The following is a 16,742-nucleotide window of genomic DNA, read 5'->3' as shown; positions in this document are numbered from 1 at the left end:
CCAGACGAAAGAGACCCCCGCTCCATCTAGGCTCGGCCCCTCTCCAGGCCTTGGTTTGACCCATTTGAGATGATCTCTCCCTTTCCTTCTGTGGCCCCAGGTAGCAGTGGAAAATCTCAGGGATCCAACTGGCTTAAACCTGGGAAACAGGGATTGTGAGACCCAGCCTCCCAACCAGGTTCCATTGAGGCCCAGAGAGGCAAAGCAAGTCTGTGGAGGTGGCCCAGCACTTGGGGACTGTTCCGTCTTCCTCCCTAGAGGTTTTTTTTTTTTTGCGGTACGCGGGCCTCTCACTGCTGTGGCCTCTCCCGTTGCGGAGCACAGGCTCCGGACACGCAGGCTCAGCGGCCATGGCTCATGGGCCCAGCCACTCCACGGCATGTGGGATCTTCCCGGACCGGGGCACGAACCCGTGTCCCCTGCATCGGCAGGCGGACTCTCAACCACTGCGCCATAAGGGAAGCCCCTCCCTAGAGTTTTGAAGTTGGCAAACACACCCAGAGCCACTACCATCCTTTCCAGCCCCATTCTGGGTTCTTGTGGAAACATGCTGGAGTCTGGGGCAGGGAAGGATCCTACCTGATTTAGTTTCTTATTGCTGCTGTAACAAATTGCCATAAACTGAGTAGCTTAAAGCAACAAAAATGTATCCTTTCACAGTTCTAGAGACCAGAAATCCGAAATCAAAATGTTGCCAAGGCCACACTTCCTCTATAGACTCCAGAGCAGAATCTGTTCCTGCCTCTTCCAGTTCTGTTCTCCGCCAGCATTCCTTGGCTTGTGGCCACATCACTCCAATCTCTGCCTCTACAGTCACATCTCCTTCCCTCCTACTGTGTGTCTCAAATCTCCCTCTGCCTCCCTCATTTAAGGACCCTTGTGATTACATTTAAGGACCCCCTAGATAATCCAGGATAATCTCCCATTTCAAGATCCTTAATTTATCTGCAAAGTCCTTTTTCCTATATAAAGTCACGCCCTGGGTTCCAGGAATTAGGATGCAGACATCACTGGGAACGATTCTTCAGTCTACCACAATGAGCATGATTATTACGACAGGTGCAGAAACAGGTTCATTTTTCCCATGCTTGTCTGCAACTCTCCTGTAGACCACCCACATCATTCCTCCACAAATAGTATTTTTCTCCAGCAAGCTTCAATTTGTGAAGATCTAGCTTTCTTTTTATTGCAAAGATGATCCATGCATCTTGTAAACATTTGAACAATCCAGAAAGGCCCTCCTCATCCCCACCCCACCCCCCAAAAAAAAGCATTGAAAAATCCCCTGACAGCTAACCTTCTGAAACTCCTATTAGCAGTTTGGAGTGTATTCACCCAGACTTTTACAAATGTGGTGTTTGTGTTTGGGAATGGATATGTGAGTGCACGATGTTCGGCAAGTTTCTGTTCTACTAAATGAAGCCATGTGTTGTGGACGTGACTCGGGAGGATTTTGTAGGTCTAGTTGTGGGGATTTGGTGCCGGTAGGAATGTGTGGTTATTATACCAACCCTGACCTCAAGAGGGCGTCTGAGGCACTTTTCTGGTGGCGCAGTGGTTAAGAATCCGCCTGCCAATGCAGGGTACACAGGTTCCAGCCCTGGTCTGGGAAGATCCCAAATGTCGCGGAGCAAGTAAGCCTGAGCGCCACAGCTACTGAGCCCACGTGCCTAGAGCCTGTGCTTCGCAACAAAGATAAGCGACCGCAACGAGAAGCCCATGAACCACACCAAAGAGTAGCCCCTGCTCGCCCCCAAGTAGAGAAAACCGGGACGCAGCAACGAAGACCCAACACAGCCAAAAATTAATTAATTAAAAAAAATAATAAGAGGGCCCCTGAGCTGTGGGAGACTCAGGAGGCAAGGTCACACCCTCTTGGTTTTTTTAAGATTTTTGGACCAAAGTTGTGCATTGCCTCCAAATCTTGAGTTCTTAACATTTTCTATGTCCTGGACCTTTAGCGAAGTTATGAACTGTCTCTCAGAATAATTCTTATAACTTTTCATGTTGATGTAATTTCAAATTTAAAGGGAAGTGGCTGGGATAGTAAAAGCAGAAAGGAAATGTGATACAACACCTTATGTAAGCCACCATCCTCATTCACATTTCATCAATTGTTCCAATAATGTGTTTTTATCACTATTTTTTCAGAATAATGTTTTTGTAAGTACATTTAAACACCTCGTGTTTTTGTAACAGCATCGTAAGTCCACTGTTAGTTTGAAACCTGTTTATTTGATCACTTCCCTGTTGGTGGAACTTTAGGTTGTTTCCAATATTTTTGTCCATATCACAGTGAGCACCCTTGCACATACATCCTGGTGCCTGTGTATGAGGACTTATTGCAGATAACTCTCTAGAAATGGACTTGCAGGGCAGAGGGGGTGCATACATCATTCTCAGTATTAGCAACCTTTATGCTGATGTCTCTTCATCCTCTTCCTCAAGACCCGACCTGGGCGGCTCAATACAGCAGCCAACAGCCACATGCAGCTACTGAGTAACTGAAATGTGGTGAGTCCAACTTGAGATGTGCCCTCCCTGAGTATAACACACACACCAGATTTCCAAGACTTACTGGAAAAAAAAAAAGATTGTAAAACATCTCAACAATTTTTATATTGTATTACATGTTCAAATAATAAAATTTTGGAGAAATTGTGTTAAGTATAATATATTATTAATTACAGTTGACGCCCGAAGAAACTGGAGGTTAGGGGCACTGACCCCCACGTGGTCGAAAATCCTAGTACTGCTCTCTCTGCCTCAAAAACAAAGGAATTGATAAATGACTCACCCAAGGGCAGGAAGTGGCCTCTCACTGTTGTGGCCTCTCCCGTTGCGGAGCACAGGCTCCGGGCACTGGCCCAGCAGCCATGGCTCACGGGCCCAGCCGCTCCGTGGTATGTGGGATCTTCCCGGACTGGGGCAGGACGCGTGTCCCCTGCATCGGCAGGCGGACCCTCAACCACTGCACCACCAGGGAAGCCCAAACTCTAGTTCTTTTGCTTCCACATATTGTGATCTCTAATCGAATACAAACTTTTCCCCACACTTAGTTAATTTAAAAATCTGTAAAATGAAAGTACAGGTACTGTATCTATTGGAAAAAACCCGCATATAAGTGGATCTGCCCAGTTCAAACCCATGTTGTTCAAGGGTCAACTATATATTATCCTTATTGTTACATATTAAAGATCATTATATAAAATAGATAACTAATGGGAACCTATTGTATAGCACAGGGAACTCTACTCAGTACTCTGTAATGACCTATATGGGAAAATAATCTAAAATATAGTGGATAGATGTATATGTATAACTGATTCACTTTGCTGTACACCTGAAACTAACACAACATTGTAAATCAACTACACTCCAATAAAATTTTTTTAATAATTTTTTTTTAATTTTTAAAACATCATTATATGTTACAATATAACTATATAATATTAACATCTTACTATGACTATAATTATTAATATATGTTTATATTGTTGATATTAATCTAACATATAATTATATTATTAAATATGTTATTATTTCATTTGTTTCTTTTTGCTTTTCTAACACAGCCACTTGAAAAATTATCATTACCTATGAGGCTTGCATTTATGGCTTACGTTATATTTCTATAGGATAGGGACTTCCCTGGTGGCGCAGTGGTTAAGAATCCACCTGCCAATGCAGGGGAAATGGGTTCGATCCTTAATCCGGGAAGATCTCACATGCCGCGGATCACCTAAGCCCGTGTGCCACATCTACTGAGCCTGCACTCTAGAGACCGTGAGCCACAACTACTGAGCCCGCGCACCACAACTACTGAAGCCTGCACGCCTAGAGCCCGTGCTCTGCAACAAAGAGAAGCCACTGCAATGTGAGAAGCCCGCGCACCGTGACGAAGAGTAGCCCCCGCTCGCCGCAACTACAGAAAGCTGAAGCACAGCAACGAAGACCCAACACAGCCAAAAATAAATAAATAAAACAAATAAATTTAAAATATATATTTCTATAGGATAACACTGCTCTGGAGCCACCATTAGCCCAGCCAAAACCTTTGTGAATTATAAAGAGGCGCCCTTTCCAGACAGCACTCCATGCCAGGGCACACACATAATTTGACCAGGAGACCCATCTCTGACTATTACCCTTAAGTTCATTTCTCTCTCACAAACCAGTGTAACTCATAGCTTCCACTGTGGGGTCTAAGGTGGCTGTGCCGGCTCTTACCTCATCCGAGCAGGGAGGGAAAAAAGAAGATGGGGCACAGATGCCCAAACCATGTTTTTTTTTTTTTTTTGGTGGTACGCGGGCCTCTCACTGTTGTGGCCTCCCCCGTTGCGGAGCACAGGCTCCGGACGCGCAGGCTCAGCAGCCATGGCTCACAGGCCCAGCCGCTCCGCGGCATGTGGGATCCTCGCGGACCGGGGCACGAACCCGTGTCCCCTGCATCGGCAGGCGGACTCTCAACCACTGCGCCACCAGGGAAGCCCCCGATGCCCAAACCTTTAAAGGATGAGACTCAGAAGTGGTACCCTTGGCCTCCCATTCACAACCCATTGTCTGAAACATGGTCACCTGACCACACCTAACTGCAAGGGAGGCTGAAAAACCTGGTCTTGAGCTGGATGTTCCTGTGTCCTGTTAAAACTCTATTCCAGTGGACAAATGGGAAAATACATCCTAGAGGACAATTAGAAGTCACAAACAGCATCAGGAAGGGCTGCTTTAATTTAAGAAAGATGGCATCTACTAAAACTAAATACACACCTAACCTATGACCCAGCAATCCCACTACTAAGTATATACCTGATAGAGAACTCAACATGTGTCCAGCAAAATAATGTACTACAATGTTCATAGAAGCTTTATTCATGATAACCAACAACTGGAATCCAACCTAAAAGTATCCAATCAGCTGTAGAATGGATAAATACTTTGTACATTCATACAATGGAATACTATATAGCAGCAGAGAAGAATAAAAAAACTAATATTTAAAAAACTAGGGGAAGGGCTTCCCTGGTGGCGCAGTGGTTGAGAGTCCGCCTGCCGATGCAGGGGACATGGGTTCGTGCCCCGGTCTGGGAGGATCCCACATGCCACGGAGCGGCTAGGCCCGTGAACCATGGTCGCTGAGCCTGCGCGTCTGGAACCTGTGCTCCGCAACAGGAGAGGCCACAGCAGTGAGAGGCCCGCGTACCGCAAAAAAAAACAACTAGGGGACTTCCCTGGCATTCCAGTGGTTAAGACTTCATGCTCCCAATGCAGGGTGTGCGGGTTCGATCCCTGGTCAGGGAACTAAGATCCTGCATGCCACACAGGGTGGCCAAAAGAAAAGAAAAGAAAAGAAGAAAACTAATACATGCAACAAACAACATGGCTGAATCTCAGAGTGATTCCGCTGCATGAAAGAAGCCAGACACTAATGTGTACATACTGTATAATTCTGTTTACATGAGGTCAACAGCAGACAAAACTAGGCTTTGGTGTCATAAGCCAGGATAGAGGTTATTTTCGAGCGGTAGAAATTGTAAGGGGCACTGGGGCAGAGAAAAATCTGGGGGCTAGAAACATTCTTTTTCTTGATCAGGATGTTGGTCCCACAGAGACATTCAACTGTGAAAATTCATTAAGCTGCCCCTTTATGGTTTGTGAACTTTTCTGTCTGTGTCTTATATTTCAGTGAAAGGTTTTTTCTTTTAATATTTATTTATTTATTTTGGCTGCGACGGGTCCTAGTTGCGGCATGCGAACTTTTAGTTTGCAGCACGCGTGCGGGATCTAGTTCCCCGATCAGTGATCGAACCCGGGCCCCCTGCACTGCAAGCGGGGAGTCTTACCCCCTGGACCACCAGGGAAGTCCCAGGTTGTTTTTTTTAAGTAGCCCTGAGAGGCTTAAAATTTACAGAGTGGAAAGGGAAAGCAGAAAAGGATTGTGACCAAGTGGCATATAGACTCGTAGTTTTGTGACCCCAAGTCCCTAGGGTCGTTCAGAGCTGACCCCATCTGGAAAAGCAGGACTGAGCAGGTGGCTGCAGCCACCACACCCCAAGGAGGGATAGCTGTGCCCAGCCACCAGCCTGCCAGCAGCTACAGGAAGCCCAGAGCCAGTCAGATGGTAGCAATCCACGCCGAGGCTGTCAGCTGTGGGCACAGTGGCTTCTGAGGCAGGAAGTTGTGAATTAGCAGCAGGTTCACACAGGCTTCTGGTCCTGGCTAGACTGGCTCCCCAGAACTTTCGGCACTGTGGAATTTGAGACACAGGAGATGGCAGTAAACACCATGGGGAGACTGGGAGGAAAACTCTGGAGGATGCATCAAGGAGAGGGCCTCTCAAAGGCTGGTGGAAAACAACACCACCAGCAGTAATAATAATAGCCAACGTTCATCAAGCCATTGCCTGGTACCAGGGGCTGTTCTAAGCATTTCACAATAACCTGAACAGATTAAGATACAAAGTGCTGGGGCTTCCCTGGTGGCGCAGAGGTTATGAATCTACCTGCCAATGCAGGGGACATAGGTTCGAGCCCTGGTCCGGGAAGATCCCACATGCCGTGGAGCAACAAAGCCCGTGTGCCACAACTACTGAAGCCCGTGCACCTAGAGCCCGTGCTCCGCAACAAAAGAAGCCACTGCAACGAGAAGCCTGTGCACCGCAATGAAGAGTAGCCCCTGCTCACCGCAACTAGAGAAAGCCCGCATGCAGCAACAAAGACCCAGTGCAGCCCAAAATAAATAAATTAAATAAAGAAATTTTTTAAAAAAGAAATATGTATGTGAAACCATCACTACAATCAATTTAACTAACATTTCCATAATACCCAGAAGTTTCTCTGTGGCTTTTTGTAATCTATCCCTCGCTCCCTCCACCTTCATTTTCAGGAAACCACTGATCTTTCTGTCACTATACATTACTTTGTATTTTCTAGAACTTCATACTGATGGAAACATACAGTATGAGGATTTTTTTTTTTGACCCAGCTTATTTCACTCAGTAAAATGCTCTGGAATTTCATCATGTCATTGCAGGTACCAGGAGTTTATACCTTTTTCTTCCTAACTTTCCATTGTACAGTGTGGTAGACAGAATAATGGTCCCTGGGTTCTTCATGCCTATGTGTCTGACCCCCAATGAAAACCCTGGACACCGAGGCTCAGGTGAGCTACCTGACTGGCAATACTCCATGCATGTCATCACATGACGTACTGGAAAGAAATAAGTACTGTCCTATGACTCCACTGGGAGAGACCACTGGAAGCTGGTGCCTGGTCTCTCCTAGACTCTGCCCTGTGCACCTTTTACCTTTGCTGATTTTAATCTCTAGCCTTTCACTGTAATATACCATAAATATGATTATGACAGCCTTTCTGAGTTCTGTGAGCCCTTCTAGTAAGTCTCTAAACCTGAGAGTTGTCTTCAGGACCCCCAACACACCTGTCTAGGTGTTTCTCAGTTTACACCTCTCAGAATTCCAGCGACTTCATCTCCGTTTGGTCCCTATCTCAATCTCCATTTCCATTTCCCAAACCCACATATTATCCATCTCCCAGGTCTTTCCTTGTCTCATCTTTCCTGTCTCTCCCTCTTCTCCATTTCCTTACAACATCTGCTGTTTCTGTCTATCAAGTTGACAGCCAGAATTACAGCTGCCTCTTCTCTCTTGACGAAAACCACACTTTGATTATTTTTATCACAATCAAGTGGGAATTTTAGAACATCAGAAAACAGAGAATAGATAACAAGGAACACTCTCCCCTTGTTCCCTATCAAACTCAGTGCCAAGCACTTCCTAGGTATTTACCATCATTGCTCCCATCCTCTGCCAGAAAGTGGAAATCATCCACAGTCCTGAGCCCCAGGCTTCCTGGGCAGTGGGGACAGACAACAAAAAGATTTCTCATGCTCTGCACAACGTTCTGAAAGAGGACTGGCTGACAGAGTGTTAAAATGTTCCAAGACCTTTACTGTCACACTAAGAGAAGAAATGAAGAGCCCGTGGTGTATCAGTTAACTATGGCTGCTGTTCTAGACTGAATGTTTTTGTCCCCTCCAAAATTCGTATGTTGAAACATAATCCCAAATGTGATGGAATTAGGAGGTAGGGCCTTTGGGGTGAATAGGTGATGAGAGTGGAGCTCTCATGAGTAGGATTAGTGCCTTTATAAAAGAGACCCCAGGGGCTTCCCTGGTGGCGCAGTGGTTGAGAGTCCACCTGCCGATGCAGGGGACACGGGTTCATGCCCCGGTCCGGGAAGATCCCACATGCCGCGGAGCGGCTGGGCCCATGAGCCATGGCCGCTGAGCCTGCGCGTCCGGAGCCTGTGCTCCACAATGGGAGAGGCCACAGCAGTGAGAGGCCCGCGTACCGCAAAAACAAACAAAAAAAGAGACCCCAGAGAGCTCTCTGACCCTTTCTGCCATGTGAGGACACGGCAAGAAGGCAGCCGTCTACAAACCAGGGAGTGATCTCTCACCAGACACAGAATCTGTTGGCATCTTGAACCTGGACTTCCCAGCCTCCAGAACTATAAGAAATAAATATTTGTTGTTTAAGCCACCCAGTCTATGGTAATTTGTTACAGAAGCCCAAATGGACAAAGACAGCTATGTAACAAATATCTCCAAATATTAATAGTTTAAAACAATAACTTTTCTTGTTGCTCACAGATCCATGGGTCAGCTGAATGGTTCTTTTGGTCTTGGATGACCTAACCCATGCATCTGAAGTCAACTGTGGGTTGGGTAGGTGGCCCTGTTTCTGGGAGTTGGATGGGTGCCTGTGGTCTGCTTGGTGCAGGCTCTCATACTCCAGCAGGTTAGCCCAGGCTTATTCCCATGGCAGTGGAAACTTTCCAAGGAAGCAAACGGAAGACACAAAGACTCTCAAGACCTAGACTCAGAACTAACACAACATCACATCTGCCACATTCTATTGGTCAAGGCTAGCCCAAATTCAAGGGGTGGGGAAACTGATGCTACCCCTTGAAAGGAGGAGCTACAAAGTCAAATGCAAAGGGCGTTAAGTGGGGAGATTTGTGGCCACTTTTTACTTGTGACACTAGTGGGCAATGGTGATTCTATTCCGTTATAAAGAGAAAGCAAGCCCAATTTCGAGTCAAAAATGGTGTCGTCTTTCACAGAAGATCTGCAGAATGTGTGACTCATGTTTCAGAGCAGGAAACAACCCATTTGTGACAGTCATTAGAGACGGTCTCACATACTGTGGCTCTCCTGGGCACATGGTAGGCTTCCACCTATTGGAGGTTTGGCAGGGCCATGTGACTTTCCCTGCCCAGTGAAACATGAGAAGAAGGAATATGTGCCACTTCAGTCTGCAAAGTCTAAGAATTAGTACACGCTTGACCATATTTTTAATTTTCCCTTGGCCAGTCGGATGCTGGCTGGGGCTGTACTCATCTGAAGGCTTGACTGGCTGGATGTCCCAGGGGGCTTACTCACATGACTGGCAGTTGATTCTGGCTGTCAAGTGGGAGCACAGCCAGGATTTTAAACCAGAGTGTCTGCATGTGCGCTCTCCATATGGTTTGGGCTAAGAAGCAAAATAAACAGTGAAATGAAACAGTTCAGAGTCAGATGGCCTGGATTTTCATTTTCCCACCCACTCATCCCCCCAACACACTCACTTACTGCTCTGCAAATTACTATTTAACCTCTCTGAGGCACAATATTAATATTCACGCCGTTCTTATCACCCTTACTGGATGCTCATACTTTGGTTCTCAGTTTCAGGTTTGAACACAACATCCAGGCCCTTTCCCCACCCCCCCTCCTCCCCCGCCATGGTGGCCTAGGCTGGGACATGACCACCTGTAGCAGGTTGGATTACTCTTCAGAAGTCTTCACTCCATCCACCTCATCTCCTTGGAAGGAATGTATAATACTTCCACCCCTTTATACTGGGCTTGGCCACGTGACTTGTTTAGCCAATAGTATGATGGTACACAGAACACAAACAGAGGCTTGACATGTACCTGTATAGTTAAGTTCACACCTCTGCCATCAACATGAGAGATCCTGGGATAGACCGCTTGTCCCAAGCATTGAATGCTCCAGCCAAGGCCGGCCAAGATCAGCCCATCCACAAACACCTGAGGCAGCCCAGTCAAGATCAGTGAGGCAGCCCGCCATGCCCAGCCCCAATCAATCATGCCCCAGATGACCTCAGACATATGGGATGGCCCAGCCAAGATCAGTAGAGCCATCCAGCCACAATCAGCTAGGTGACTTTCAGCATGAGCTAAATAAATGTTTGTATTGAAACGGAGCAAGACCCTAAGTTCCTTCCCCCTCCGCATGTCCTCCACCTGCCTTTCGTCTGTGGAAAAACGTTAGCCAAAGAATAAGTTTAATCGGAGAAGTGAGAAAATGAAGAAACAGAGGAAATCAGTCCAACAGGACTAAATAATAATGATAGTTTAGTCATTAAGCAAAGTCAGGGAACTTTAGTTCCTTCTCAAGGGCTATAGATAATATTCTGAGCCTATCCTGTGAGCTGTCTGATACTGAAAACCTCAGGAAGTGGAAGAAGTTAACAACATATTGACCAGATTGTAGCCATGACATAAGCTGCCACAATTCTGAGAACTGGCCTCAAGGAAATGGGAACAAACCGACCCTGGAATTGAAGATTAACTGTACTTAAAACAATCAAGATGATGCTAATCAGACCACCGATGACCAATTTCAAGATGACTGTCAGAGCTGATTGTGTTGTTTCTGCATGGAGCCCCCTCCCTCTGTCTATAAAAGCTCTTGTCCCCTGATTGTAGGGTGGGGGGGGAGTCAGCCTTTGAACAGGTGTCCACCCTCCCCCCACCACCACCAGTTGCCGGCATCCAAAGTAAAGAAAACTTTCCTTTCCACCAACCTTGCCTCTTTATTGGCTTTTGAGCTGTGAGCAGCTGGACCACACTTTCGGTTACAATATGTGTACATCACACACAGGTTTTGATTGTTTGTTACCCAACTATAGTGAATTGATACATTCCCAGCAGTATATCCACAGACTCATCATCATTACATAGCTGCAGTGTGACTGTATGACCACCAGATTATTTTTATTTTATTTATGATCCATGGACCACATAGCAAGATGACACTGGAAAAGTCATAAGTAATTGTACCCAGACCAAATGTTAAATGCAGATGACATGGAAGGCTAAAGGCAGTTTTACAACCACATAAGTTTCAGGGTAGTGTGGTTGGCAGTTAACAGGCTGGAAAAGCCCACGCTCAGGATTTCCCATGACTTGGCTGGACTTCATCCAGATTTTTCCAGAGGCCAGATGACTTGTGATATTGCAACAGATCAAATGAAAAAGCAACTCTGAAAATTCAGTTGTCTTCTCTTGAACTGGACATTACTTATTCTCAGAAATGTAAAATAATGCCATTCTTCTCATTAAATTTTTTTATTTTGGAAAATATAGCATTTCTCATTTAAAATGTTATTTATGTTTAAATGCGATGTTTCAAAATGTCCATCAACACATGAATAGATAAACAAAATGGGGTATCTGTGTGCAATGAAATATTACTCAATCTTAAAAAGGAAGGAAATTCTGACACATGCTACAACATGAATAAACTTTGAAAATATGATGCTAAGTGAAATGAGACAGGCACAAAAGAACAAATGCTGTATGATTCCATTTACATGAGGTACATAGAATAGGCAAATTCATAGAGACCTAAAGTAGAATAGAGATTACCTGGTGTGGGGGGGATGAGGAATTATTGTTTAGTGGGTAGAGTTTCAGTTTGGGAAGATAAAAAGAAATGCTGGAAATGAATGGTCATAATGGTTGCACAACAGTGTGAATTTACTTAATGCCTCTGAACTGTATACCTTTTTTTAAATTTATTTATTTTATTTATTTATTTTTGGTTGCGTTGGGTCTTTGTTGCTGCATGCGGGCTTTCTCTAGTTGCAGTGAGCGGGGGCTACTCTTCGTTGCGGTGTGCGGGCTTCTCATTGCAGTGGTTTCTCTTGTTGTGGAGCACGGGGTCTAGGCGCGCAGGCTTCAGTAGTTGCAGCATGTGGGCTCAGTAGTTGTGGCTCTCAGGCTCAGTAGTTGTGGCGCACAGGCTTAGTTGCTCCACGGCATGTGGGATCTTCCTGGACCAGGGCTCGAATCCATGTCCCCTGCATTGGCAGGCGGATTCTTAACCACTGCGCCCCCAGGGAAGCCCTGAACTGTATACTTAAAAATGGTTAAAATGGGGCTTCCCTGGGGGCGCAGTGGTTGAGAGTCCGCCTGCCAATGCAGGGGACACGGGTTCGTGCCCCGGTCCGGGAAGATCCCACATGCCGCGGAGCGGCTAGGCCCGTAAGCCATGGCCGTTGAGCCTGCGCATCCGGAGCCTGTGCTCCGCAATGGGAGAGGCCACAACAGTGAGAGGCCCGCGTATCGCAAAAAAAAAAAAAAAAAAAAAAAAAGGTTAAAATGGTAAATTTTATGTTGTGTACATTTTACCACAATAAAACCGCTGCAGAAACGCAATGGCTTTATCATGGTTATTTTTAAATGACTTACTAAATAATTTTTAACTTCTCAATCTTAATACTTAAATATATATTTTAAAAATATTAATTTAGGCTATGCCAGGTCTTAGTTGCGACATGCGGGATCTTCATTGAGGCATGCGGGCTTTTAGTTGCAGCATGCATACAGGCTCTAGTTCCCCGACCAGGGATCGGACCCTGCCCCCCTGCATTGGGAGCGCAGAGTCTTACCCACTGGACCACCAGAGAAGCCCCTTAATGCTTAAATTATCGATAGATATAACACACATACAAAAAAACTCTTTGGGTCCTCAAGAATTTTTAAGGATGTAAAAGAATCCTGAGACCAGTAAGTTTGAGAACTGCTGCTCTATGTGCAGCTGAGGCAAGCCTGAGCTAACTGTCCCTGGCACTTCTCTGCAAGGATCTACAAACTCCCAGGAAGTAAAGTTTCTTCTGGCCCAGGTGGACAGGCGACCTCTAGTGGAAGTATCAGGTATTGCTTGACAGCGCAAAATTTGAGTCATTTTGTGGAGTTCGCTGAAATTCTAAGACAGAAGCAGAGATGGTCACGAGAAATGAGGATTTTATTTCAGCATATTAACTTTAAACCGTGAACCATGTTTCCTCTCCTGCACATTCACACACATACACACACAGACATTCACACGGAGATCCACGATCACATGCACACACACAAAATTACATACAGACATAACTAGATGCTCACACACAGTCACAGACACTCAGACAAGATCAAACACACACTCACACACACCATCTCTCCACAGACCCCCATATGTACACACACAGAAATACTTTCACACACACAGACACGGCTTCACACATGGACACACACTCATATAGTCATACACACAGACACACTTTCACATGTACAGACACACACACACACACACACACTAAAATAGCATATCGTTAACAAAAGGGATTTAGTAAATGAACGTCATTCTCTATTTTTTAAAAAAGATCGTAATGGAAAATGAAAATGGAAAATGGCTTCCCAAAGCCATTAAATAAATGTTGAACAAATAATTAAGATGAATCTAGGTTTGGCAGCGTGCCCAATTAGAGGTCCACAGTCCCTTAGCTGAAGTCTTTGGGGACAGATGCGTTTCAGAACTCAGAACTGTTCCAATTTTAGAAAGGTAATTCTGAGCGAATGCCATATATTATGTAACGCTCCCAGGGGCTTGAAGCAGACCCTGCTCCATCAGACATGTTAATATATTTGCAGCAAAATGTGTGAAAATTCACACCAACGGAGATAAATAGTGTTAAGAACGTATATTAGCTGATTTGCCGCCATGTGAGACTGGGCCAAAATGACGCCCTGAAGAAACTTTTTTTTGGTTGTCAGAGCTTTTTGGAATTCGGAATTACGGATAAGGGATAGGGGATTCTATCGGCAGGCCCTTCACACGTCATCTACCTATACTCCTGCTCTGATTGTTGTCAATTTTCGACTTCAGCTTGGACGTGGGAGAGGACGGCAGGATCTTGGAGGACTGCGACTCTTTAGCGCCCCCTCCTGGTAGCCCCAGTCCTTGCAGTTTGGCTGAGGATTTGTCATGTCTGCCGACTTTGGCCAGATCCAGCAGTTGGTCCTGATTGGTCTAACCCTCCTGGCACAGGCATTGGTTCCGGGGTTGTCATGTGACCCAAGCTGATCCAATCAGACTGAGGGCAAGCCCTTTGGCTCATCAGTAGGGTACCAGGCCTCCCTCTCTCTTTAGGATGGGAATGAGGAGCTCACAGGTGCCTGGATCTGTAGGCACCAGGTGAAGCCGCTTGGGGATGAGGCCAGAAAGAACTAGAAACAGTTAGATCCCTGCGGTGGCCATGGAATGGCGCTGCTCAGATCTCCCTTTAAGAGATCCTGCTGCTGACAGCACAGCTGTCTGACAGCCCCACCTCATTGGTGCCAAGGCCGCGCCTCCCTTGGGCAGCTCCCAATGAGAGAACACAGTGGGTACTAGTGCCAGCCCACTGCAGCCCCACCCAGGACTCCTCTGATGGGCAACCTTTGCTCAAAGACCGCCCCATAGACACACACACCCCACCCCCACCCCACAGACGTACAGCCAGAGGCTCCTCTGACCCAGTCCCTCTTTCCCTCTCTCCTTTCACAGCTGTCAGGCTGATGGATGGTGGTGACTGTCCACTTCAGAATGGTTAAAATAGTAACTTATGTGCCATGGGTATTTCACACACAAATTTGACCACCCACCTCTCCTCGCCTCTCCATCACCACCCTGGTCTAGCCGCTGTCGTCCCTCACCCGAATCACGGCTGTGGTCTCCTTACTGGGCTCCCAGCTTGCACCCCCGTTCCCTGCAGTCCATTCCCCACGTGGCAGTCGGAGGGTCCTGTTAGCACCTATGTCAGGCTCAGAAGCCTCCCACTTCTCCACCTCACTCAAAGTAAAAGTCCTCACCCTGTCCCATGGGGCCCTGCACAAACTACCCCCATTCTCTCTCCCCCAACCTTCTCCTGCCCTCCCCCTCATTCACTCTGCTCCAGCCACACTGACCTCTTTGCTGTTCCTTGAACAAGCCAAGCAGCTTCAGCCTCAGGACCTTTGCACTTGCTGTTCCTGATTCCTGGAGCACTCTTCTCCCAAGACCTGCATGTCTTGCCCTCACTTCTCTTAGGCTTCTAGCCAGTAACCAGCAACTTCATCACTCCCTATCCCCTATGCCCTGATTATTTTTCTCTTTTGTGCTTATTCCTACCTGATAGTAATAACATATACTTAAGTTATTCATCTATATTTCTTGTCCGTCTCTTCACTGATATGTCAGCTCCATTGAGAGCAGAAATTTCTGCCTGTTTTGTTCCCTGCTGTGTCCCCAGTGCTTAAAATAAGACCTGGCACATAGTAAGTGCTGCATAAATATTTGTTAAATGAAAGGTTAAGAGATAGCGACCAAAAGAGAGCCTGCGAAAAACAGGGAGAAGGGAAGAGAAACACACAAAAAAGGGTGGGGGGAGGAGATAGGGGAGTGAGGGAGGCTGAACTAGGGGGAAAATGAGAAGGGGGGCTTGGATCAAGATGGGGGGAGAAAAGTGAGGAAGCAGGATGAAAGAGAGAGAGAGCTGAGGCGAGTGAGTCAGAACAGAGTGAGGGACAGAAACAGAGATAATGTTGACAGACATCAGACAGAGAGACAAAGATTGAGAGACAAAGAGAAAAGGGGTAGACGAGACAGTGGTGAGGGAGACACACAGATGAGAAACCAAGAGAGCAGGAAAACGGGCTGGGAGAAGTGAGTTGAGAACTAGAGAGAAGGGGGCCAGTGGGAACAGAGATGGAGTCCCTCCCTCTAACTCACCATTGGCTGGTGTCCAGGGCTCTGGGCTGACTGGATATCCCTTGGGATCCAAGCTGTGGGTTTTAAAACCCCGAGGGACAGAGGTGGAGAGAAAGAACATGTCATGCTTTTCTATGGGCTTCAAATCGCCAGCTTCTTTAATCCTCAGAGAAAACTTTATGAGTTAAATACTAGGATCATCTTCATTTTACAGGATCAAAGAGGTTGAGTTACCGGCCCAAAGTCACACAGCTAGTGAGAGGAAGAGCTAGGATTTGAATCTGGGTATCTTGGCCCAAGGTCAGTGCCCCTAACCACCATCTACGCTAACTGGAAAAAGGTGCTGGCTTCCTGAGTTCCATTCAGTCTGGAGACACCCTCTGGGAAGTGGTGCTGGAGGGGGAGAGGAAGCAGAGGAGGTAAACAGATGGACATTCCTAGTCCCAGTCTAGGAAAGAGGCTCAGCTTCACCATCCTGGGAAAGTCTCCAGTTCAAGGAAGGTAGATGGACAGGAAACCACTTCCTGCTTGTAGGGTCCAACGCCCTGCCCAGAGCTAGGCCTTAGTAGTCGGGATGGGAAAACGGACTCTACCACCTCTGACTCTTTTAGCAGGACTGGAGTTCCTCTACCTTGGTTTGCGGGCAGCACTGCAGACCAGAGAGGTTGCACTCATCTTCAAAGGCAGCAGCGTGCTTTGATAACTTCCTCTATGATTTCCAGAGGGGCAGAGAAGCTCTACCACCACCCCTGTCCACGCTCATCTCTCAGATCCCAGGAGGAAGGCCTCATTCTCTCCCAGCAGCGCTCTTCCATCTCCAGGTGACTTAGCCTCTGTCCCCGACATTATAATTATACGAATCACAACTCCCAGAAACCCA

This window comes from Mesoplodon bidens (genome assembly GCF_964165515.1).
Source record: "Mesoplodon bidens genome assembly, chromosome: 18".
NCBI lineage: Eukaryota > Metazoa > Chordata > Mammalia > Artiodactyla > Ziphiidae > Mesoplodon > Mesoplodon bidens.
The sequence above is the reverse complement of the archived record's forward strand: the minus strand, read 5'-3'. Positions refer to the sequence as shown.